This window comes from Mirounga leonina, unplaced genomic scaffold, assembly GCF_011800145.1.
Source record: "Mirounga leonina isolate KUSES-001 unplaced genomic scaffold, KU_Mleo_1.0 Mir_178, whole genome shotgun sequence".
Classification (NCBI taxonomy): Eukaryota; Metazoa; Chordata; class Mammalia; order Carnivora; family Phocidae; genus Mirounga; species Mirounga leonina.
Genome location: NW_023270464.1, coordinates 8154378 through 8179737, shown reverse-complemented (window position 1 = coordinate 8179737; position 25360 = coordinate 8154378). Strand labels below are relative to the sequence as shown.

Genomic DNA, 25360 nt, shown 5'->3' with positions numbered 1-25360 from the left:
GCATATGGTAAGTAGCTGGCTTCTTTCACTTAGCAATATGTATTTAAGATTCATCCGTATCTTTTTGTGGCTTGATTGCTCATTTATTTTATTGCCAAGTAATATTCCACTGTGCAGATGTACCAGTTTATCCGTTCACCTACTGAAGGATATCTTGGTTGCTGCCAGTTTTGGGCAATTATGAATAAAGCTGCTATAAACATTCATGTGCAGATATTTTCAAATGAGTTGGGCATGTATCTAGGAGTGTGATTGCTGGATCATATGGTAAGACTATGTCTAGTTTTGTAAGAAACTTCTAAAATCCCCCCCACCCCCACCCCGCCAAGTGGCTGTACCATTTTGCATTCCCACCAACAATGGGAGAGAGCTCCTATTGTCAGTTTGGGGATTTTAACCATTGTTATAGGTGTGCAGTGCTATCTTATTGTTATTTTAATTTGCAATTCCCTAATGACAGATGATGTTAAGCATTATTTCATATGATTATCTGCTGTCTGTACATCTTCTTTGGTGATGTATTTGTTCAGATATTTTCCCATTTTTAAAACTTGAGGTCTTTTTTTGTTTGTTTTCTCATTGTTGCATTTTAAATTTCTTTATGCATTTTGTATACAAGCCCTTTAAGAGACATGTGTCTTGTAAATATTTTCTTTCCGTCTGTGGCTTGTCTTTTCCTTCTCTTAACAGTGTCTTTTGCAGAGCAGAAGTTTTAAATTTTACTAAAGTTCAACTTAGCTTTTTTTTTTTTTTCTTAATGGAGATCATGCTCTTGGGTGTTCTATCTAAAAACTCATCCTCAAACCCAAGATTTCCTAGATATTCTCCCATGTATTCTTTTTTTTTAAATTTTATTCTTATGTTAATCCCCATACATTACATCATTAGTTTTAGATGAAGTGTTCCATGATTCATTGTTTGTGCACAACACCCAGTGCTCCATGCAGAATGTGCCCTCCTCAATACCCACCACCAGGCTACCCCATCCTCCCACCCCCCTCCCCTCTAGAACCCTCAGTTTGTTTCTCAGAGTCTATCATCTCTCATGGTTCGTCTACCCCTCCGATTTCCCCCGCTTCATTCTTCCCCTCCCGCTACCTTCTTCTTCTTCTTCTTTTTTTTTTTTTTCTTAAGATATATTGCATTATTTGTTTCAGAGGTACAGATCTGAGATTCAACAGTCTTGCACAATTCACAGCGCTTACCAGAGCACACACCCTCCCCAGTGTCCATCACCCAGTCACCCCATCCCTCCCACCCCACCCCCCACTCCAACAACACTCAGTTTGTTTCCTGCGATTAAGAATTCCTCATATCAGTGAGATCATATGATACATGTCTTTAAAAGGAATTTTGTAGTTTTGCATTTTTCATTTAGGTCTCTGATCCATTTTGATTTAATTTTTGTGTAAGGTGTAAGTTTTTGTAAAACAAGCAAAAGTTGAGTTTGCTTGTTTTCAGAAATCAGTTGACCATATTGTGTAGGTCTATTTCTGGGCTCTCAATTGCATTAAATTCATCTATTTGTCTATTCTCTTGCCAATGCCATGTTGTCTTGATCACTTTACTATAAATGTATCACTTGGGTAGCGTGAGTCCTCCAACTTCCTTCTTTTTTCCTCTTCAGTATTGTGTTGGCTATTCTAGATTTTTTGCTTTCTTGTAAACTTTAGTATCAGTTTGTTGATATCTAAAAAAATAGTTTTCTGGGATTTTAATTGGGATTGCATTGAATTTATGGATATAGTTGGAAATAATTGACATCTTAATAATGTTTTTGAGTCAACACAGAATATCTTTCCATTTAATTAGAGCATCTTTGAACTTCCTTCATCAGTTTTCTAGTTTTCTGCATATAGTTCTTGTACATATTTTGTTAGATTTATATTGAAGTATTTCCTTTTTTGGTGCTATAGTAAGTGGTAGTTTTTAAAATTTCAAATTCTGGTTGTTCATTGCTGGTAGATAGGAAAGCAGATGATTTATACATTAACATTGTATCCAGCAACCTTGCTATATTCACTTATTAGTTCAGGAGGGGATTTTTTTGTTTTTTGGGTTTTTTTTTTTTTAACTCTTTGGGATTTTCTACATAGACAATCATGTCATTTACGAAAAAAGACCTTCCTTCCTAATCTTTGTTTTGTCTTATTGCATTACTGATGAATCACTATGTTATGATGTTGAATAGGAGTGGTGAAAGAAACTATCCTTGCTTTGTTCCTTTTCTTAGGGGGAGAGTGTCCAGTTTCTCGCCATTAGGTATGATGTTAGCTGTAGATTTTTTGTAGATGTTCTTTATCAAGTTGAAGAAGTTCATTTCTATTCCTAGTTTGTACAGATTTTTTTTAGTCAATGGGTCTTAGCTTTTGTCAAATGCATTTTGTGCATCAATTGATATGATGATATGATTTTTCATCATTAACCTGTTGATGTGGTGCATTACATTGATTGATTTTCAAATATTGTACCAGCCTCATATACCTAAAATAAATACCCTTGGTTAAGATATATAATTCTTTTTATACATTGTTGAATTCAATTTGCTAATATTTTGTTGAGAATTTTTACACTTATGTTCATGAGTGATGTGGACCTGTATTTTTTCTTTCTTTACTATGTTTATCTGGTATTGTTATTAGGATAATAGTGGTTTCATAGAATTCTCATAGAATCTGAAAGGAAGTATTTTCTCTCCTTCTATTTTGTAGAAGGGATTACAGAAAATTGATATAATTTCTTTCTTAAATGTTTGATAGGATTCACCAGTGCAGTCATCTGGGTCTCGTGCTTTCTTGCTTGGTAAGATTATTAATTATTGATTCAATTTCTTTAGTAGATACAGGTCTATTCTAGTAGATTGGTCTATTTTTTCTTGTATGAGTTTTGGTAATTTGCATTTCTTTTTTTAAGATTTTATTTATTTATTTATTTGAGAGAGCGAGAATGAGAGAGAGAGAGCACATGAGACGGGGGGAGGGTCAGAGGGAGAAGCAGACTCCCTGCTGAGCAGGGAGACCAATGCAGGACTCAATCGCGGGACTCCAGGATCATGACCTGAGCCAAAGGCAGTCGCTTAATCAACTGAGCCACCCAGGTGCCCAGTAATTTGTGTTTTTAAAGTAATTGGTCAATTTCATCTAAATTGTCAGATTTGTAAGTATACAATTGTTCATAATATTCCTTTAATTATTGTTTAATGTTCATGGGATCAGTAGTGATGAGACCCCTAACTTATTTCTGATATTAGTAATTTTTGTCTTCTCTTTCTCTTTTTTAATCAGCCTGTTTTCTCTATTGTTTTCTTATTTTCAGTTTCATTGATTTATACCCTAATTTTTATTATTTCCTTTCTTCTGTGTGCTTTAGGCTTAAATTGCTCTTTTCTCCAATTTCTTAAGGTGTAAACTTACTGATTTTAGATCATTCTTCTTTTCTGATATAGTCACTTAATGCTATAAATTCCCCATAAACACTGCTTTGTTTACAAAATCTGTCTGTTACATAGACAGATTTTGATAAGTTGTATTTTCATTTTTGTTTATTTCAAAATATATTTTCAATTGAGTCTTTTCATTGTAGTTGACATAGCATGTTATATTAGTTTCAATTGTACAACAAATTGATTCAATAATTTTGTACATTACAAAATATCCATGATAGTAAGTGTAGTTACCATTTGTCACTATATAATGTTATTACAGTATCTCTGACTATGTTTCCTATGCTATACTTCTCATCTCTGTGACATTTATTTTATAACTGGAAGTTTGTACTTCTTAATCCCTTTTATTCATTTCACCCATCCCCCTATCTCCCTCTCTTCTGGCAGCTACCAATCTGTTCTCTGTCTTTATGACTCTGTTTCTATGTTTTTGTTTGTTCATTTTTTTTAGGTTCCACATATAAGTGAAATCATATGGTATTTTTCTTTTTCTGTCTGATGTATTTCACTTAGCATAATACCCTCTAGGTCCATCCATGTTGCAAATGACAGGATTTGAGACTTCTTTAAACCATGTAATATTTAGAACTGTGTTTTAAGTATCTATATATTTGATAAATTTTCAGCTATTTTTCTGTTATTGGTTTCTAGTTTAATTCCATTGTGATCTGAGGACATACTTTGTATGATTTCTATCCTTTTAAATTTATCAAGGTGTGTTCTTTAGCCAGCAGTGTGGTCTTTCTTGATGGATGTTCCATGTGAGCTTAAAAAGAATGTGTATCTTCTCTTGGTGGGAATGCAAACTGGTGCAGCCACTCTGGAAAACAGTATGGAGCTTCCTCAAAAAGTTAAAAACAGAGCTATCCTATAACCCAGCAATTGCACTGCTAGGTATTTATCCAAAGGATACAAACATAGTGATTCGAAGGGACACAGGCACTCCAACATTTATAGCAGCAATGTCCACAGTAGCCAAAATATAGAAAGAGCCCAGATGTCCATTGACAGATGAATGGATAAAGAAGATGTGGGGTATATATACAATGGAATATTACTCAGCCATCAAAAAGAAATCTTGCCATTTGCAACAATGTGGATGGAACTAGAGGGTATTATGCTAAGTGAAATAAGTCAGTCAGACTTATGATTTCACTCATCTGTGGAATTTAAGAAACAAAACAGGTGAACATAAGGGAAGGGAAGGAAAAATAAAATAAGATGAAAACAGGGAGGCAGATCATAAGAGACTTTATAGGAAACAAGCTGAGGGTTGCTGGAGGGGAGGTGGGGTAATTGGGTGATGGGCATTAAGGAGGGCATTTGAAGTAATGAGCACTGGGTATTACATGCAACTGATTAATCACTAAATTCTACCTCTGAAACTAATAATATAGTATATGTTAATTAAATTGAGTTTAAATAAAAAATTTTTAAAAAGAATGTGTATTTTGTTGTCGTTGGGTGGAGTTGTCTATAGATGTCATTTAGATCAAATTGATTGTTAGTGCTCTTCAGTTCAACTGCATCCTTTTTTAAAAAATTTTATTTTTTATTACATTATGTTAGTCACCATACAGTACATCATTAGTTTTTGATGTAGTGTTCCATGATTCATTGTTTTTGTATAACACCCAGTGCTCCATGCAGTACGTGCCCTCCTTAATACCCATCACCTGGCTAACCCATCCCCCCACCTCCCTCCCCTCTAAAACCCCCAGTTTGTTTCTCAGAGTCCATAGCCTCTCATGGTTCGTCTCCCCCTCTGATTTCCCCCACTTCATTTTTCCCTTCCTTCACCTAATGTCCTCCGTGCTATTCCTTATGTTCCACAAATAAGTGGAACCATATGATAATTGACTTTCTCTGCTTGACTTATTTCACTTAGCATAATCTCCTCCAGTCCCATCCATGTTGATATAAAAGTTGGGTATTCATCCTTTCTGATGGCTGAGTAATATTCCATTGTATATATGGACCACATCTTCCACATCCTTAACTGATTATCTGCTGCCTTGATTTATCAATTACTAAAAGAGGGTGTTGACGTTTTGAACTACAATAGTGGGTTTGTCTGTTTCTTCTCTCAGTTCTATCAGTTTTTGCCTCCTATATTCTGACACTATGTTGTTAGGTGAAGACACATTAAAGATGGTGAAGTCTTCTTGCAGAATTCACCATTGGTTTGTTAGGTAATGCCCCTCTTTTTCCCTGATAGTTGTCCCTGTTCTGAAGTCTGTTTTCTCAGAAATTTTATTGACACTATAGCTTTCTTTTTATTATCATAGCATGATATAAATTTCTCCATCCTTTTTCTCATAACCTGTATGAGTCTTTACTTTTTTTTTTTTTTTTAAGATTTTATTTATTTGACAGAGAGAAACATAGCGAGAGGGAACACAAGCAGGGGGAGTAGGAGAGGGAGAAGCAGGCTTCCCGCTAAGCAGGGAGCCCGATGCGGGGCTCGATCCCAGGACCCTGGGACCATGACCTGAGCCAAAGGCAGACACTTAACGACTGAGCCACCCAGGCGCCCCTGAGTCTTTACTTTTAACATGAGAGTGGGTTTTGTAGACAATATATAGTTGACTCTTTTTTATCCACTCTGACAGTCTCTGTCTTTTAATTGGGGTATTTGGGTCATCCACCTTTAAAGTGATTACTGATATAATTGGATTAATACAGTTAAATACATATCTAGCATGTTTGTACATTTTCTATTTTTATTCTTTGTGTTTTTTTCTTATGGTTTTAATTGAGCATATTTTTGTGGTTCCATTTTATCTCCTCTTTTAGCACATTAATTATACTTCTTTTACATTTTTGTTGTAGTGATTGCCCTAGAGTTTTCAATATACATTTTTAACTAATTTATACCTACCTTCAAATAACACTATACAGATTCACATGTAGCATAAGTATCTTATTAACAGTGTTCCCAATTTCTCTGTCTCATCCTTTATGACTTTGCTGTTAGCCATTGCATTTATCCAACCTCTTTAATCACCCACCACATTATTACTATTATTTAAGGAATTACATTCTTGATCAATTAAGAATATGAAAAATAAAAAAAATTATTTTACCTTCATTTATTCCTTCTTCAGTGTTCATCTTTTCTTTATGTATATCTGAGTTGCTGACCTATTTCATTTTCCTTCTCTCTAAGGAACTTTTTTTAACATTTTTTTTTTTTAGGGTATGTCTGCTGGTGGTAATTTTCTCCATTTTTGTTTCTCAGAGAAAGTCTTTATTTCTTCTTCAGTTTTGAAGGATAATTTTACTGGATGCAGAATTCTAGGATGGGGGCACCTGGGTGGCTCAGTCATTAAGCATCTGCCTTCGGCTCAGGTCATGATCCCAGGTTCCTGGGATCAAGCCCCACATCGGGCTCCCTGCTGTGCGGGAAGCCTGCTTCTCCTTCTCCCACTTCCCCTGCTTGTGTTCCCTCTCTCGCTGTGTCTCTCTCTGTCAAATAAATAAATAAAATCTTAAAAAAAAAAAAAGGATTCTAGGATGGTGTTTTTGTTTTGTTTTGTTTGTTTGTTTGTTTACCACTTTAAATATTCATTCTGTTCATGCTTGCTGTCCTGATGGGAAGTACACTGTAATTCTCATCTTTGTTCCTCTTTGGGTACGGTGTTATTTTTTCTCTGGCTTCTTTCAAAATTTTCTCTCTTTTTGGTTTTTCTGCAGTTTCATTATGATATGCCTAAGATTTTTTTGGTATTTATCCTGCTTGGTCTTCTCTGAGCTTTCTTTATTTGTGGTTTGGGGTCTGTCATTAAATTTGAAAGTTCTTAGTCACTGTTACTTTAGATGATTTTTATGTTTCTTTCTCTCTTCTCCTTTTAGTATTCTGCATATATTATACCTTTTGAAATTGTCCCATGGTTCTTGGATTTTCTGTTTTCTGTGGTTTTTGTTGTTGCTGTTGTTGTTGTTGTTGTTCGGGGAGGATGGACTGGGGGTTTTGTTTTTTTACTTCAGTTTGGGACATTTCTATTGACTTATCTTCAGGCTCACTAATTCTAATGAGTCCATCAGAGGCATTTCTATTGACCTATCTTCAGGCTCACTAATTTTAATGAGTCCATCAAAGGCATTCTCCATTCCTGTTACAGTGTTTTTGATTTCTAGTATTTCCTTTGATTCTTAGAGTTTCCATCTCTCTGCTTACATTACCCATCTGTTCTTGCATGTTGTCCACTTTTTCCATTGGAGCCCTTAGCATATTAGTTATAGTTATTTAAATTAGCCCATCTATTAATTCCAGAATCTTTCCCATTTTGGAATCTGGTTCTTTTATTTTCTCTGTCTCTTCAGACTGTTTTTTTTTCCTTGCCTTTTAACATGCTGTGTAATTTTTTGCTGAAAGCTCAATGTGTTGTAATGGGTAATAAAAACTGAGGTAAGTAGACCTTAAGTGAGATTTTATCTTCCTATGGCTGAGATTTGGGCCCTGTTTAATGTTTGCTCTCTCTGGAGGTCCCGGAGGCCTCAAATTCATCTATTCTCCTTTGTTTGTCTCATCTGTTTTCTTTGGAGTTTCCTAAAAACTGCTTTTTGTGTCTTGCAGCTCTTTTAGCTGTAATCCATTGTAATTACACTGGAACCCTGCTCATATGATGGGAAGGTTTATATGGGGGGAAATATTCAATAATTTCAATGTCCTAGTGGGCTAGTGTCCCTGTGCTATGGCCTTTCTAAGTGTTTCTTAGACTTTTAATCATCCTTTAGGTGAAACAGGATGCTAGAGGGGCTTGGAGTCAGGAAATGCCCTCCCCACAGGTGGTAAAGTCTTTTTACCCCTGAGAGTAGTCCTTTCTTATAGAGAAGGTTCTGTTCATATCTCACTATGATTGGTAGACCTACTAAGGGATTAGTCTCTCCCTCCCCCTGCCACTACCAACAAGGAAACTTTCTAGGCTCTTCACCATGAGAACCTGGTAGTGTTCTTAGATGCAAAACACACAAAAATGTGGGGGTCCCCAAACACTGTAGCCCCATGCTCAAGCTAGATCATACTTGGCCTCCAACAATTGTCATAATCAACATTTTAAGTGTTCCTACCCATATATGGCTCCAGCAGCTTCTCCAGATGAGCAGTTCTCCTCTGTGACTCTCTGGTTCCAACTATACCTTCAGATTTCTGGGTTGCAGTTTGTCCTGAAATCTTAAGTTCCCAAGGGGCCTAAGAAAAGTTGTTGATATTCAGATGTTATGTTTTCTTCTGGTTGTAAGGATGAGAGTGATGACTTTCAAGCTCTACATGTCAGAGCTGAAATTGGACATCTCTGTTTGGGTAATTAAAGAGAACTTTGTTACTCCAAATGAATTCCTTAACAGTGGCTTGTTTGTGGGTACAGGTGAATTAGTGAAGGAGAACTCATGTTCCACTGTCAAATGGATGGCAGTAATTAGTTTGGGTAGTTGGGGATTCAGAGAGTTTTTCACCAGTTGGCAATCTTATAGTTCATTCAATCTAAACATCCTTTTGTTACTGCAGAGGAAACTGGGGCTGTCTGAGCTTCTTGTTCAAAATAACTAGTTAGTCTTTAAATTAGGGGTCTAGCTCAGGCTTTCCCAGACTCTTTTTTACTAGTCTGTAATAAAAAACCTGTGTGTTAATAGAACTTAGAAGATCTGTGTGGTATAATCAATATATGCATTTCTTCTTTGTTTCTGATTCCTGGCACCGAGTACCTAAAACCTTTCCAATTCCCTGAGTGACAGGAGTATCTTTTGTATGCTGATGGGATGACTCTTGGCTGGGGACCTCTAGATAGCTTCAGGAGTGGGGGTGGTCTCCAGAAAGGCCAAGCTGTTACTAGAGGATTGGAACTTTCAGCCCCACCCTCCCCCAACCTCTTGGGACAGCACCGAGGGCTTGAAGATTGGGTTCAGTCACCAGTGACCAATGACTGAATTGATTGTGCTTTCATTTAAAACCCCTAAATAATGGGATTTGGAAGGCTTCTGGTTTGGTGAACATGTGGAAATGCTGGGAAGGTGGTATGGCTGCAGAGGGCATGGAAGCTCCGCATTCCCTACCCCCGCCGGCACCCTCTCCAAATTTGCCCTATGAATTTCTTCCATTTAGCTGTTCTGAGTTTTCTCCTTTATCATGAGGCAATGAAGATATCTAGTGTCTTCGTGGTTCTGTGAGCCATCCTAGCAAATCGTTGAACCTGAGGAGGGGATTATGGGAACCTCTGACTTACAGTCAGCTGGTCAGAAGTCCAGGTGGCCCCAGGACTTGTGACTAGCTTCTGAAGTGGGGGCAGTGGTGTAGGACTGAGTCCTGAACCTGTAGGGTCTACACTGTGGTTAGTGTCAGAATGGACTTGAACTGTTAGATATCCGGTTGATGTCTGAAAACTGGAGAAAACCTCACACAACCTCATGTATCCATTCATATGAAATGAAAGGACAGGTAGGCGGTTTTTACTATTTTCGAGAAGTGTCTTCAGTGTCCACGGGAGCAATGCAATGCTTCCCGGCCCCTCCTTGCAGAGCTCTCGCTCAGCTTGAGAACGTGGTGCAGATGTAGAAATGAGGTATTCTTACTTCCCATAGCTTTAAAAAAAATTGAATAGGTACTTCAGGTGACATACAGTTAAATTTTAGGATTTAGTTATACAGGTGATTTTTAGCAAGTTGGCTTCTCTTAGGTAACAGTTTTATAGAGGAAAGCGCTGTGGGACGGTAGATATCCCTGGCAAAAGAGTACATTCTATTTGCAGACTTTGGTTTTCACCTAATCTTCACTAGTTTGCTTCTGTTTCACTAAGCCAGCTGATAGGAAAACAAGATGATGAGTGGTTGAGAAATTGTCATCAACATACGGACCACTGACTGCAAACAAGAACGCTTACACCTAAGATCAGGAGCTGCTTGTTAACTGGAGGGCCAAGTTTGGGTGGGCCTCCAGTAAACTCAGCCAGTACTGTTTTTCTTTTTTCTTTTTTTTTATTCTTATGTTAATCCCCATACATTACATCATTAGTTTTAGATGAAGTGTTCCATGATTCATTGTTTGTGCATAACACCCAGTGCTCCATGCAGAATGTGCCCTCCTCAATACCCACCACCAGGCTAACCCATCCTCCCACCCCCCTCCCCTCTAGAACCCTGTTTGTTTTTCAGAGTCCATCGTCTCTCATGGTTCGTCTACCCCTCCGATTTCCCCTGCTTCATTCTTCCCCTCCCGCTACCTTCTTCTTTTTTTTTTCTTAACATATATTGCATTATTTGTTTCAGAGGTACAGATCTGAGATTCAACAGTCTTGCACAATTCACAGCGCTTATCAGAGCACATACCCTCCCCAGTATCTATCACCCAGTCACCCCATCCCTCCCACCCCACCCCCCACTCCAACAACACTCAGTTTGTTTCCTGCAATTAAGAATTCCTCATATCAGTGAGATCATATGATACATGTCTTTCTCTGTTTGACTTATTTCACTCAACATAATACCCTCCAGTTCCATCCACGTCGTTGCAAATGGCAAGATCTCATTCCTTTTGATGGCTGCATAATATTCCATTGTATATATATACCACTTCTTCTTTATCCATTCATCTGTCGATGGACATCTTGGCTCTTTCCACAGTTTGGCTATTGTGGACATTGCTGCTATAAACATCGGGGCGCACGTACCCCTTCGGATCCCTACTTTTGTATCTTTGGGGTAAATACCCAGTAGTGCAATTGCTGGATCGTATGGTAGCTCTATTTTCAACTTTTTGAGGAACCTCCATACAGTTTTCCAGAGTGGCTGCACCAGCTTGCATTCCCACCAACAGTGTAGGAGGGTTCCCCTTTCTCCGCATCCCCGCCAACATCTGTCGTTTCCTGACTTGTTAATTTTAGCCATTCTGACTGGTGTGAGGTGGTATCGCATTGAGGTTTTGATTTGGATTTCCCTGATGCTGAGCGATATTGAGCACTTTTTCATGTGTCTGTTGGCCATTTGGATGTCTTCTTTGGAAAAATGTCTGTTCATGTCTTCTGCCCATTTCTTGATTGGATTCTTTGTTCTTTGGGTGTTGAGTTTGATGAGTTCTTTATAGATTTTGGATACTAGCCCTTTATCTGATATGTCAGTTGCAAATATCTTCTCCCATTCTGTCTGTTGTCTTTTGGTTTTGTTGACTGTTTCCTTTGCTTTGCAAAAGCTTTTTATCTTGATGAAGTCCCAATAGTTCATTTTTGCCCTTGCTTCCCTTGCCTTTGGCGATGTTTCTAGGAAGAAGTTGCTTTGGCTGAGGTCAAAGAGGTTGCTGCCTGTGTTCTCCTTTAGGATTTTGATGGACTCCTGTCTCACATTGAGGTCTTTCAACCATTTGGAGTCTATTTCTGTGTGTGGTGCAAGGAAATGGTCCAGTTTCATTCTTCTGCATGTGGCTACCCAATTTTCCCAACACCATTTGTTGAAGAGACTGTCTTTGTTCCATTGGACATTCTTTCCTGCTTTGTCGAAGATGAGTTGACCATAGAGTTGAGGGTCCATTTCTGGGCTCTCTATTCTGTTCCATTGATCTATGTGTCTGTTTTTGTGCCAGTACCATGCTGTCTTGATAATGACAGCTTTGTAATAGAGCTGGAAGTCCGGAATTGTGATGCCGCCGGCTTTGCTTTTCTTTTTCAACATTCCTCTGGCTATGCGGGGTATTTTCTGGTTCCATACAAATTTTAGGATGATTTGTTCCATTTCTTTGAAAAAAGTGGATGGTATTTTGATGGGGATTGCACTGAATGTGTAGATTGCTCTAGGTAGCATTGACATCTTCACAATATTTGTTCTTCCAATCCATGAGCATGGCACGTTTTTCCATTTCTTTGTGTCTTCCTCAATTTCTTTCATGAGTATTTTATAGTTTTCTGAGTACAGATTCTTTGTCTCTTTGGTTAGATTTATTCCTAGGTATCTTATGGTTTTGGGTGCAATTGTAAATGGGATCGACTCCTTAATTTCTCTTTCTTCTGTCTTGTTGTTGGTGTATAGGAATGCTACTGACTGTGCATTGATTTTATATCCTGCCACTTTACTGAATTCCTATATGAGTTCTAGCAGTTTTGGGGTGGAGTCTTTTGGGTTTTCCACATAAAGTATCATATCATCTGCAAAGAGTGAGAGTTTGACTTCTTCTTTGCCAATTTGGATGCCTTTGATTTCTTTTTGTTGTCTGATTGCCGTGGCTAGGACTTCCAATACTATGTTGAATAGCAGTGGTGATAGTGGACATCCCTGCCGCGTTCCTGACCTTAGGGGGAAAGCTCTCAGTTTTTCCCCATTGAGAATGATATTCGCTGTAGGTTTTTCATAGATGGCTTTTATGATATTGAGGTATGTACCCTCTATGCCTATACTCTGAAGAGTTTTGATCAAGAAAGGATGCTGTACTTTGTCAAAAGCTTTTTCTGCATCTATTGAGAGGATCATATGATTCTTGTTCTTTCTTTTGTTAATGTATTGTATCACATTGATTGATTTGCGGATGTTGAACCAACCTTGCAGCCCAGGGATAAATCCCACTTGGTCATGGTGAATAATCCTTTTAATGTACTGTTGGATCCTATTGGCTAGTATTTTGGTGAGAATTTTTGCATCCATGTTCATCAGGGATATTGGTCTGTAATTCTCCTTTTTGATGGGGTCTTTGTCTGGTTTTGGGATCAAGGTAATGCTGGCCTCATAAAATGAGTTTGGAAGTTTTCCTTCCGTTTCTATTTTTTGGAACAGTTTCAGAAGAATAGGTATTAATTCTTCTTGAAATGTTTGGTAGAATTCCCCTGGGAAGCCATCTGGCCCTGGGCTTTTGTTTGTTGGGAGATTTTTGATGACTGCTTCAATTTCCTTAGTGGTTATAGGTCTGTTCATGTTTTCTGTTTCATCCTGGTTCAGTTTTGGTAGTTGATACATCTCTAGGAATGCATCCATCTCTTCCAGGTTATCTAATTTGCTGGCATAGAGTTGCTCATAATATGTTCTTATGATTGTTTGTATTTCTTTGGTGTTGGTTGTGATCTCTCCTCTTTCATTCATGATTTTGTTGATTTGGGTCTTTTCTCTTCTCTTTTTGATAAATCTGGCCAGGGGTTTATCAATCTTGTTAATTCTTTCAAAGAACCAGCTCCTAGTTTCGTTGATCTGTTCTACTGTTCTTTTAGTTTCTATTTCATTGATTTCTGCTCTGATCTTTATTATTTCTCTTCTCCTGCTGGGTTTAGGCTTTAGTTGCTGTTCTTTCTCCAGCTCCTTTAGGTGTAGGGTTAGGTTGTGTACTTGAGACCTTTCTTGTTTCTTGAGAAAGGCTTGTATTGCTATATACTTTCCTCTTAGGACTGCCTTTGCTGCATCCCAAAGATTTTGAACAGTTGTGTTTTCATTTTCATTGGTTTCCATGTATTTTTTTAATTCTTCTTTAATTTCCTGGTTGACCCATTCATTCTTTAGTAGGATGCTCTTTAGCCTCCATGTATTTGAGTTATTTCCGACTTTCCTCTTGTGATTGAGTTCTAGTTTCAAAGCATTGTGGTCTGAAAATAGGCAGGGAATGATCCCAATCTTTTGGTACTGGTTGAGACCTGATTTATGACCTAGGATTTGATCTATTCTGGAGAATGTTCCATGGGCACTAGAGAAGAATGTGTATTCCGTTGCTTTGGGGTGGAATGTTCTGAATATGTCTATGAAGTCCATTTGGTCCAGTGTGTCATTTAAAGTCTTTATTTCCTTGTTGATCTTTTGCTTAGACGATCTGTCCATTTCAGTGAGGGGGATGTTAAAGTCCCCCACTATTATTGTATTGTTGTCGATGTGTTTCTTTGCTTTTGTTATTAATTGCCTTATATAATTGGCTGCTCCCATGTTAGGGGCATAGATATTTACAATTGTTAGATCTTCTTGTTGGATAGATCCTTTAAGTAGGATGTAGTGTCCCTTCCTCATCTCTTATTACAGTCTTTGGTTTAAAATCTAATTTGTCTGATATAAGGATTGCCACCCCAGCTTTCTTTTGGTGTCCATTAGCATGGTAAATGGTTTTCCACCCCCTCACTTTCAATCTGGGGGTGTCTTTGGTTCTAAAATGAGTCTCTTGCAGACAGCATATCGATGGGTCTTGTTTTTTAATCCAGTCTGTTGGCCTGTGTCTTTTGATTGGGGCATTGAGCCCATTTACATTCAGGGTAACTATTGAAAGATAGGAATTTCATGCCATTGTATTGCCTGTAAGGTGACTGGTACTGTATATTGTCTGTGTTCCTTTCTGGTCTATGTTGCTTTTAGGCTCTCTCTTTGCTTAGAGGACCCCTTTCAAGATTTCCTGTAGGGCTGGTTTTGTGTTTGCAAATTCCTTTAGTTTTTGTTTGTCCTGGAAGCTTTTTATCTCTCCTTCCATTTTCAATGACAGCCTAGCTGGATAGAGTATTCTTGGCTGCATATTTTTCTCATTTAGTGCTCTGAATATATCCTGCCAGTCCTTTCTGGCCTGCCAGGTCTCTGTGGATAGGTCTGTTGCCAATCTAATGTTTCTACCCTTGTAGGTTACAGATCTCTTCTCCCGAGCTGCTTTCAGGATTTTCTCTTTGTCTATGAGACTCGTAAGTTTTACTATTCGATGTCGGGGAGTTGACCTATTTTTATTGATTTTGAGAGGGGTTCTCTGTGCTTCCTGGATTTTCATGCCTGTTTCTTTCCCCAAATTAGGGAAGTTCTCTGCTATAATTTGCTCCATTATACCTTCTGTCCCCCTCTCTCTTTCTTCTTCTTCTGGGATCCCAATTATTCTAATGTTGTTTCGTCTTATGGTATCGCTTATCTCTCAAATTCTGCCCTCGTGATCCAGTAGTTGTTTATCTCTCTTTTTCTCAGCTTCTTTATTTTCCATCATTTCATCTTCTATATTACTGATTCTCTCTTCTGCCTTATTTATTCTAGCACTTAGCGCCCCCATTTTTGATTGCACCTCATTAATAGCCTTTTTGATTTCTACTTGGTTGGATTTTAGCTCTTTTACTTCTCCAGAAAGGGTTTCTCTAATAACTTCCATATTTTTTTCAAGCCCAGCTAGTATCTTTAAAGTGATGATTCTGAACTCTAGATCTGACATCGTACTAATGTCCGTATTGAGTAGGTCCCTGGCAGTTGGTACTACCTCTTGTTCTTTTTGTTGAGGTGATTTTTTCCGTCTTGTCATTTTGTGCAGAGGAGAATAGATTAATGAGAGAACAAAATGCTAGCAGAGTAACAGCGTCCCCAGAAAATATACTCTAAACAAATCAGAAAAGACCTGAAGCAGTGGGATAAGATAGGGAAAGAGAGAAAAAAGAAAAAGAAAAAAAAAAGAAAAAGAAAAAGATAAAGATAAAAACAAAAACAAACAAAACAAAACAACAACAACAAAAAAAAAACCAGAATGTGATCAAATATGATCTATATGGTATATAGATCAGTGCCACACACTAGATTTGGGGTGTATTTTGGTCTTTTAGAAGAAAGTGCCTCCCAAAATTTTAAAGAAAGAAAAACTTATATATGTACAAAAAGAAGGGTTGATATGATGAAGGGATCGAATATGACTGTAAAAATGGAAATTATAAAAAATTCTATAAAAGGAATTGATAAGAAGTTGTTTGAAAAAAGAAAGAAGAGGATTTAAAAAAAGAAAAAAGAAAAAAGAAAAAGAAAAAAAAGGAGAGGATGTGATCAGGCAGGGGAATAGAAAACACCATATACTAGAGATTTAGGGTATATTTTTATCTGTTAGAAGAAACTATCTCAAAATTTTAAAGAGAGAACAAGTTATATATATAAGCCAAAAATATGGGTAACTAGTATGAAGGGATAGAATATGACTCTAAAAATGAAAAATAAAAATATTTTTTTTTAAAAAAAAGGGATTGATAAGATGTTGGTTGAAAAAGAGAAAAAGAAAAATTCAAAAAGAAATAAAAAGACAAAAAGACAGTTAAAAAAAAATTAACTTTAAAAGACTAAAGAATCGGGCGCCTGGGTGGCTCAGTTGGTTAAGCGACTGCCTTCAGCTCAGGTCATGATCCCAGGGTCCTGGGATCAAGTCCCGCATCCCGCTTCTCCCTCTCCCACTCCCCCTGCTTGTGTTCCCTCTCTCGCTGTGTCTCTCTCTGTCAAATAAATAAATAAAATCTTTAAAAATAAATAAATAAATAAATAAATAAATAAATAAATAAATAAATAAATAAATAAAATAAAAGACTAAAGAATCATGGTAAAAAAGCCGTGAATTCTATGTGCAGTAGTCCCCTAGCGCTGGGGTTCTGCCGTTCTCATTGATCGGTAAACTTGGTCTTGGCTGGCTGTTCTCGCTGATCTTCTGGGGAGGGGCCTGTTGCCGTGGTTTCCAAATGTCTCTGCCGGAGGCGGAATTGCCCCGCCCTTGCCCCCTCCCGGCTAAGTAATCTGCTCGGGTTTGCTCTCCGGGGCTTTTGTTCCCTGCGAGCTTTCCGTACAGCTTTGGAGGCGGAGAGGAGAGTGAAAATGGCGGCCTCCCAATCTCTGCCCCGGAGGAGCCGAGAACTCGGGGCTCCGCTCCTCAGTGAGCCCCCAGAGAAAAGCCGCTAGTCACTCCCATCTCCCCGGTCTCCGGCCGCACTCCGTGCTCGCCCGCCTGTGACCGCGGGTTTCTATCTCTGGCACCGGACCCCGGGTGGAGTCTCCAAACCCAGCAGATCCCTGCGGTGCGCTCCCGCGCGGCTCCTCCCGGGGGAGGAAGGTGAGTCTCCCCGGATCTGCCGCTTGTTGGGTCCCTGCTGGAGGAGCAGGGGCCCGACTGTGCCCGGATCCCGGTTTATGGCGACCCCGAGCTGAGAGCCCACTCCTTGCTCTGTCTCTGCAGCCAGCTTCCCCGTTTCGATACCTGGGAGCTCTGCCACACTCAGGCATCCCCGGTCTTTCTGTGACCCTGAGGGTCCTGAGACCACACTGTCCCGCGAGGGTTCCATCCCCCGCTTAGCCCCCAGAGTGACGTCCCTCGGCGGAGCAGACTTTTAAAAGTTCCGATTTTGTGCTCCGCGGCTCTATCACTCGCCAGAAGCGGCCAACGGAGGCCCCTCCCCCGCCGTCTATCCTCCCGAATATCGCCGCGGATTCTCTTCTCCGCAGGTCCTACCTTCCAGAAAGTGGTCGCTTTTCTGATGAGAGAGTTGTTGCTCTTCTTTTCTTCCATCTCCTGTTGAGTTTGTAGGTGTTCAGAATGGTTTGATCCCTATCCAGCTGAATTCCTGAGAGGAGACGAAATTCAGGTCTCCTACTCCTCCGCCATCTTGCTCCGCCCCCTCCAGTACTGTTTTTCAAAAGCAGCCAACTGTTCAGTGAATTCACCTGGTTCCAGAATTACTTGCACTGCCACAGTGAAAAAGCCACACCCAGGGCATCATCCTGGAGACGATACCTGGTTCGGTCTCCAGTGTATTCATCTGACCTCAACCTCATATATTTTTCTGTGGATCGGTGCTGAAGATTCTTCTCTCCATCCCATGTATGTCTTTTCTGGGCCCATGTGTGCCTTTTTTGGACTTGGTTGCTGTGACACTTTCTGTCTCTTTGACTGGGTCAGTGTCTAAAGTGGTAAGAAATTTTGTATGGGTCTGTAGCATCTCTCATTGCTTTATGGTCAAACCCCATGTTTTCTGGGTTAGGATAGAAGCATTATTGGAATTATATAATATTGAATTTTCCTCTGGTATATCTAATGCGTTTGAGCGTTTTAACAAACCAGCAGTTATGATCATTTTAATGGGAGATTCGTGTTCTATTTTGCATAAGTGATGACTTTAAATTTGATTGAGTCTTTGAATGTGAATCCCTAGAGTGTACAGATCTAGTTCCTTAATGCTTTGAGGTCTGTCCCTGCCTATTTTTATTAAAATATTTCCTCATTTTAAATTATTGTATTTACCGGGTATTTTAAAAAGGGACAGTATTTTGCCTGTGGCTTTATAATTAACCTAATCTGATTACTGTGTTTTTTTTTAATGGGACAATAGGCAAAAATATGTCAGCAAAGTTTTAGGAACAGCAGACTTAGCATGGCATCTGTGGTCCCACACATTAAATATCATTTATGGCAATAGCTATATGTAGTTTTTTGGATTAGTTACTGAGAATAACTCCATTGTATGTACCTGGGACTTGAGTTTGGCAATATTGAGTGTACATTCGGGCATCAATTTAATTCTATTCTAGAAAAAAACAGACCAAAAAAGGGGCTGTTTTGTGTAATTATCGAACAGAAATAGTTTAATTCTTTATTTCTCTTTTGAAGATTTTTTTTTTTTATTTTAAAGATTTTATTTATTTATCTGAGACAGAATGAGAGAGAGAGAGAGCACATGAGAGGGGGGAGGGTCAGAGGGAGAAGCGGACTCCCTGCTCGGGGACTCCAGGATCATGACCTGAGCCGAAGGCAGTCGCTTAACCAACTGAGCCACCCAGGCGCCCCTCTTTTGAAGATTCTTTTGCAATACTGCTTTGATTTTCTGTTTAATAAAATACTTTTAGTAATTGGCAGAGTCTTACTTACATATTTATTTGTTTTATCTTTATGTAATATTAAAAATAACCAGCCTTTGTTCAGTCCTGCTACATGACAGACCTTTATTATGCCATTAATTTGCCTTAGGACTTAGGTGTTTGTGTCCTCTTTTAAAAATGAAGGAACTGAGGTTCCCCAAACATAGGAAGATTTTAAAATCTTGGCTGCATGACTAAGAGCTAGGATCTGAACCTACATCTTTTTTTTTTTTTTTTTTTACTTTTAATTGTGGATAATTTCAAATATATGCAAAGGTAGAGAAAATAATGTATTGGTCCCTTTGCACCCATCAGTCAGCTATAACAACCCCTGGCCATTCTTGTTTTACTGATAGCTTCCACCATTTGTCCCCTGGATTATTAAAGCAAATCTGAGACATCATATTATTTCAAAATACTGATGTATGTATCTGTAAAGGAAAGGGATTCCTTTTACAAAATGATAAAGTCACAGAGCCATTGCCACACCTAATAAATACTAGTAATTTGTTTTATCGTAAACTATCCCACATTCAGATTTCTCACACTGTATCTGTCTGCGTCTCTTAAGTTTCTTTCTCTTTTATTTTTTTGCTGGACCTGATGAGGGGGTTGCTAGAGCCCACGTAGCCCTTGTTATCCCTTAGGATATATACCACTAGAGAGACACAGTGAAATTACTTATTTTAAGGCCACTTTAAAACCACTCTCTGTGGTGGTTGAGCCACCAATCCAATATACTGATTTATTTCCTTTTGTTTTTGATTTTAGGGATTTATTTTTTAAGTTCTGATTTAATTTTGTGTCATGATCACACAGAACATTTACTGTTACAAAGTCAAATCTATACAAGAAAGGATTTTTGGAGAATTCTAGTTGTCATCCTGTCCCCTTTATCCAGTTTCTATTTCTTTCCTCTCCCACCACATCACCTCCACCCCCATAGCAACCAGTCTTACGGGTTTTTGCTTTATACTTTCATCTAAAAATTATATGCATGTGTGTATACTCTAAACACATCCTGCATGTATATTTGCATACCAGAAACACCATCTTAGCTCTTGGTTTGTAACTTAATGATATATCCTGGGGATAAGTCTGTAGCATAAGATAGTGGTATTTCTCATGCCTTTTATAGCTGCATAGTTACTGCAGCTGGATAAGTGAGGGATCTTAACCCTTGTCTATGATACAAGTTACCCTTTCTCCTCTAGTTTTCATCATTTTCCTTTTTTATTTAGTTCTAGTGTTTTTTTTAATATGTAAGGACTTTAATTAAATTAATTAATTTATTTGAGAGAGAAAGAGAGCACGAGCAGGGTTAGGGGCAGAGGGAGAGGGAGAGGCAGAAGCAGACTTCCTGCTGAGCAGGGAGCCCTACGTGGGGGCTTGATCGCCCTGAGATCATGACCTGAGCTGAAGGCAGATGCTTAACTGACCGAACCACCCAGGCACCCCAAGACTAATTTTTATGTAGTTAAATTTCTTAGTCTTTTCCCTTACTGCTTTGGATTTTTAGGAAGTACTTCTTGGGTTGTAGCTTATAAACAAACTCCCTATTTTTTTCTAATGCTTAAATGGAAGCTCCCTCTCCTTTCTTCCCTCTCTCTCTCTCTACTTTTCCACTTAAGCATCTGATCAATTTAGAGTTAATCCTGATATAGTTTGTGTGAAATAGATATATATTTTCCCTTTTCCATATGACTGTCTGGTTATATCAATACTACTTACTGGAAAGTCCATTTTACCCCCAGTGGTTTTTTTTTTTTTTTTTTTAAGATTTTATTTATTTATTTGACAGAGAGAGAGACAGCGAGAGAGGGAACACAAGCAGGGGGAGTGGGAAAGGGAGAATCAGGCTTCCTGCTGAGCAGGGAGCCTGATGTGGGGCTCAATCCCAGGACCCTGGGATCATGACCTGAGCCAAAGGCAGACGCTTAACGACTGAGCCACCCAGGTGCCCCACCCCCAGTGGTTTTAAACCACACGTTTATCATACCCTAGTTTCCCACAGATAGGCCTATTTCCAGATATTTCAGTTCTATTCCATTGGTCTGTCAATTCGCACACCAATACTATGCCTGTTTTGATAATAGAGGCTTTATAATATATTTTAATATCTGGTAGGTTAGCCTTCCTCATTGATTCGTTTCTAAGGTTTCTTTAACGATTCTTGCTTGGTTGTTCTTCCAAATGAACTGTATAATCAATCTGCCTGGCTTTTAGGAAACAATGATGGGATGTTTTTATTGAGATGGCATTAAATTTATAGATTAACTTTGGGAAAACTGACATCTCTGCTGTTGACTCTTCTTGTCCAAGAACATGACACATCTTTCATTTATTCAAAGTACTTTTTTCTTTTATGAGTGTTTTGCAATTTTCTTTAGACAGTGTTTGTCAAGTTGACAGTGATGGTGCTTCTTTATCTATTTTACTATTGTAAATGTAAAATTCCCTCTATTATATTTTCTGACTTGTCTTTGGAGTGAATGAACATTACTGATTTTTGTATATTTTACAGTTTTTTTTTTTTTACTGAGTTTTCTTTGTGTGGGTGTGCTTGTTTTGCATGGATTCTTTTAGTTTACCACATATATAATCACACATTCTGCAAATAAAGATATTTTAACCTCTTCTTTCACAAGCTTTATGGCTCCAGTTTATTTTTCTTGCCTAACTAATGGGCTAATCCCTTGAACTCAGTGTTAAAAAGTAGTGGACATGGCAGGTACCCTTTTCCTGTTGCCGACTTTAGCAGAAAAGCCTCTAATTATCTTCCATACATTCATATGCTGGCTTTTGAGGTGAGGTATATGTTGTATTTTATATGTTTTCTCTTATGTTGGGGTGTGACTTTATCATCTCCTTCAATTCTTGGTTTTTTGGAATGTTTTTCATATGAATGGATGCTGAGTTGTTATTACATATCTGTGCTGTATCCTAGAGATGATTGTATGATTTTTCTCCTTAGCTCTATTAACATGAGGAACTGTATTTCCTACTGTGAAATCACTCTTATGTTTCTGGAATGAGCTGAATTTGGATTAATCTGTGTCTTCCTGAATCTGCAGATTTCCCTGATTTTACCTGTAGCCGGGCAAGATCTTGGTCTGACTTGTATCTTCAGTGGCTTAAACAATATATATCTATAGTATGTGTACATATATATGTATGTATATGTATATATACTTATCTAAGGAATGTTGAACGATTTTCTTCCTTTTACAGTAATGATTATAGTTTTAACAACAAAAGTAATGCATATTTCTAACAAACCACGCAACACAGAAAAGTGTAACAGCAAAAGCAATACATTAACAGAGTTATACCATCCAGAAATGATCTATTTTTCATATTAGGATTTCATAAATTTCATATTAGAATTTCATAAATTCGGAAACTCTCCATGCATATAGCGATAAAAGACATGAGCTACAAGGAAATAACACTGTGTGTGTTTTAAACAATTGTTTTTATTTGAAATTAACAGAAGACACACTGAAGCGAGATTAAAGTTAATTCTAAACTTCAGACCGGTGCTCCTTCATGGTAAGACACATTCGTTTCTAGAGTTAAGGAAAAAAAAAACAACAACAACAACCTCCCAGCCGCCGTGCCATTCAGATCCCCTTCGTTGTAATTAATCACATATCACTTTCCTCCTCCACAAAATTACTGTGGCAATCTCACGCGTCCCCCCATGCCAGTACTGTGATTTTTCACTCACGTCTACTCTGTTCCTCGCTGTTTTCAAATTATTTATTAGATGTGCCATGGTGAGGGTTTAATTCTCACTTTGTAATTGGTTTCCTCAGTTCTGTCTCCAGTGTCCTGTAATCGTACTCTGTTTATCACCTCGAGTGCTTCTGGTGTTGGATTTATCTTCTTATTAGGATCTTAGGTTCCATGAAGTACTTGCGGGGAGCTTCTGTTTCTTGGTTTATGTTTTCTTCCTGGTTGTCAGGCTCTGTTTTCTCAGTCCTTCTGCCTCTGTTTGTTTACCTGCTTGCTGTAGCCGTAGATGTTTGTTTGTACACACACCTGCCCACACTCTGTCTTGCTCATGTGTGATGCCATTGGCTCTGTCCCTGTGTTCCTTGGCTCCCATGTGTGTGACTCCTCTCCCATAGCCTTCACCCCGGTTTATTGTCCCCTGTCAGAGATAGATGTTGCCTGCCAGCCTTTTTTCGAGCCTCCAGGAGAGGATGGGGAGAGCCCATGCAGGCTGAGCGCTGCCCTTGCAAAGACCCTGGAGTCTTGAGTTTCCTTCTGAAACCCCATCAAATGTCCCCTTGGCTGAGCCCTGGGCGGGTCCCACTCCTGTGTGCATTGACCCATCCCCTCAATCTTGGCCCTTTCTTCCTTTGTTGAGCCATGAGCTGCACTGTATGAGCTTCTATTCCAGAGGGATTTTAAAATGCTATTTCCTAGAGCCACCTACCCCCAACTCTGTTCACATTATTACCGGACAGAGAACCAGTTTTGAACTCAAGTTCAGCTGCTCCCCACTTGAAAGTCAATACTCCAGAGACAAGTGATGATGGGAAAGGAAAGATTGCTTTCTTCAGGCAGCTGACCACCTGGGAAGATTCTGGACTGATGTCTTTTTTTTTTTTTTTTAAGATTATTTATTTATTTATTTATTTATTTATTTGAGAGAGAGAGAGAAACAGCATGAGAGGGGAGAGGGTCAGAGGGAGAAGCAGGCTGCCCACTGAGCTGGGAGCCTGATGTGGGACTCGATCCCAGGACTCTGGGATCATGACCCGAGCCGAAGGCAGTCGCTTAACCAACTGAGCCATCCAGGCGCCCTTGGACTGATGTCTTAAACACCATCTTCCCTGTGTAGGGGAAGCTGGAGGCCTTTAAAGGGGAAGGCATGGGAAAAGGGAGGGGGGCTGCGTGCAGGAGAAGCAGGTGCCCAGGCGGTGAGTCGCCTGTCGACATGACGCTGAACAGACCTGCTGGCATCAGTGGGAGCTGTTCTTGAATGTAGTCAGGTCTTATCTTCTGGGAAAGTCCAGTCCTTCCCTCCTCAAGGCCAGTGGCCTTCAAATCTTCAGGAAAGTAAGTTAGTTCTGCAACAGATCAAGGGACTTAGGTCGGCAGGCAGGGAGGGCGTAAGCTTGAAGTAGGTTCACCCCGCAGGGGGCCTGGAGTGCTGTTAATGTCACTTCCGACTTGCAGGTGTTACTGAGAATGCTCAAGACTCGATTTACCTTCTGTGCTCATGGTGACTTTTGAAGGTGGGGCAGGAATCAAATGCCTTTGGAACCTCCTGTTTCTTCCCTTATTTCTGTCTCCCAGGCCCCTCTCCAGTTCAGATACAATGTTGTGCCTTTTTCTTCCCTTTTTTGGATTGTGCTGGTGAATTTCTTAAAATGTTTGTCTTGTGCATTTCATGAGGGGCCTAGGATGTTGCCTCCCATGGGTATTGAGGTGAGCTCCCAGCCTACCCCTCCATCACCCGCTGAGACCAGGGTGGACATTTATGGGGGGCTGCTGAGTGCCGGCACTTCACACTGCGGGCTCGACCTGTATGCCTGTTTTAATCTTTACAATTGTCCTTTGTGAAAGGCATTACTATTAACCATGTTTCTAGACAAGGAAACTGCGGCACAGAGAAGTCAAGCAACATCCTCTTGATCTGCACCCAGAGAGTCCTGGTCTGGAGCCTGAAGTTTTTTTTGCACGATGCCACCTCTGTGTGAAAGCAAATGAGGGAACCCTGTGGCGTGGAAGCCAGTTGCTGGAAGAGTGTTGGCAAGTGCACAGCCTGTGAGCAGCCATTGGGGTTATAGGAACTGAAAACATTTGTTAAAGAAATTACCCTGGGCACCATCATTGTTACCACTCTCAAATTAATGACTTCTGAGTGTATGTCTTCTACCGCAATTCAGTCGTTGTAGAAATAGCTTCCTCTTAGGTGCCGGGAGCTGCCCCAGCTGCTTTATGAACGTCCGTCTTTCACCCTTCCTACCGACCTGCAGGAGGCTCTGGCCTTTGTGTTACTGATGAAGAACGAGGGGGTCAGAGAAAAATGAGGTGAGTGCACAGGATCACCCAGCTAGTGAGGGACAGTAGCTGAATTCATGGCTAGGTCCACATGGCTCCCGAGGCCGTGCTCTTTGAATGATGTTCTACTGCCTGGGGTTAGGTCATCAAGCTTTTGACAGTGAGTTTTGAAGAGCTCTCTGCTTTGCCTGTGACCAATCTTTACCATCTCTAATGAAAATGCCAAGACAAGTCCCCACACCTTTTATTTAAAAGGTTTATTTACTTATTTTACAGAGAGACAGCAAGCACAAGCGGGAGGGGCAGAGGGAGAGGGAGAGAAAATCTCAAGCAGAC

The 25360-nt window shown here is 39.4% G+C and overlaps 1 protein-coding gene across 12 annotated transcripts in view; it reads left to right on the top strand.

The window, feature by feature from the left end:
- The window catches only part of FAM189A1 (family with sequence similarity 189 member A1), a 480663-nt gene that overhangs the window by 259811 nt on the left and 195492 nt on the right, over positions 1–25360 (top strand). The window contains exon 1 of one of the 12 annotated variants that reach the window (XM_035023985.1): positions 23744–25054. The exons of the other annotated variants lie outside the window; for them this stretch is intronic. The gene's annotated coding sequence lies outside the window, so the exon portion shown is untranslated. Of the gene's footprint in view, positions 1–23743; positions 25055–25360 lie in introns of those variants that run through there. 12 annotated transcript variants of the gene reach the window in all.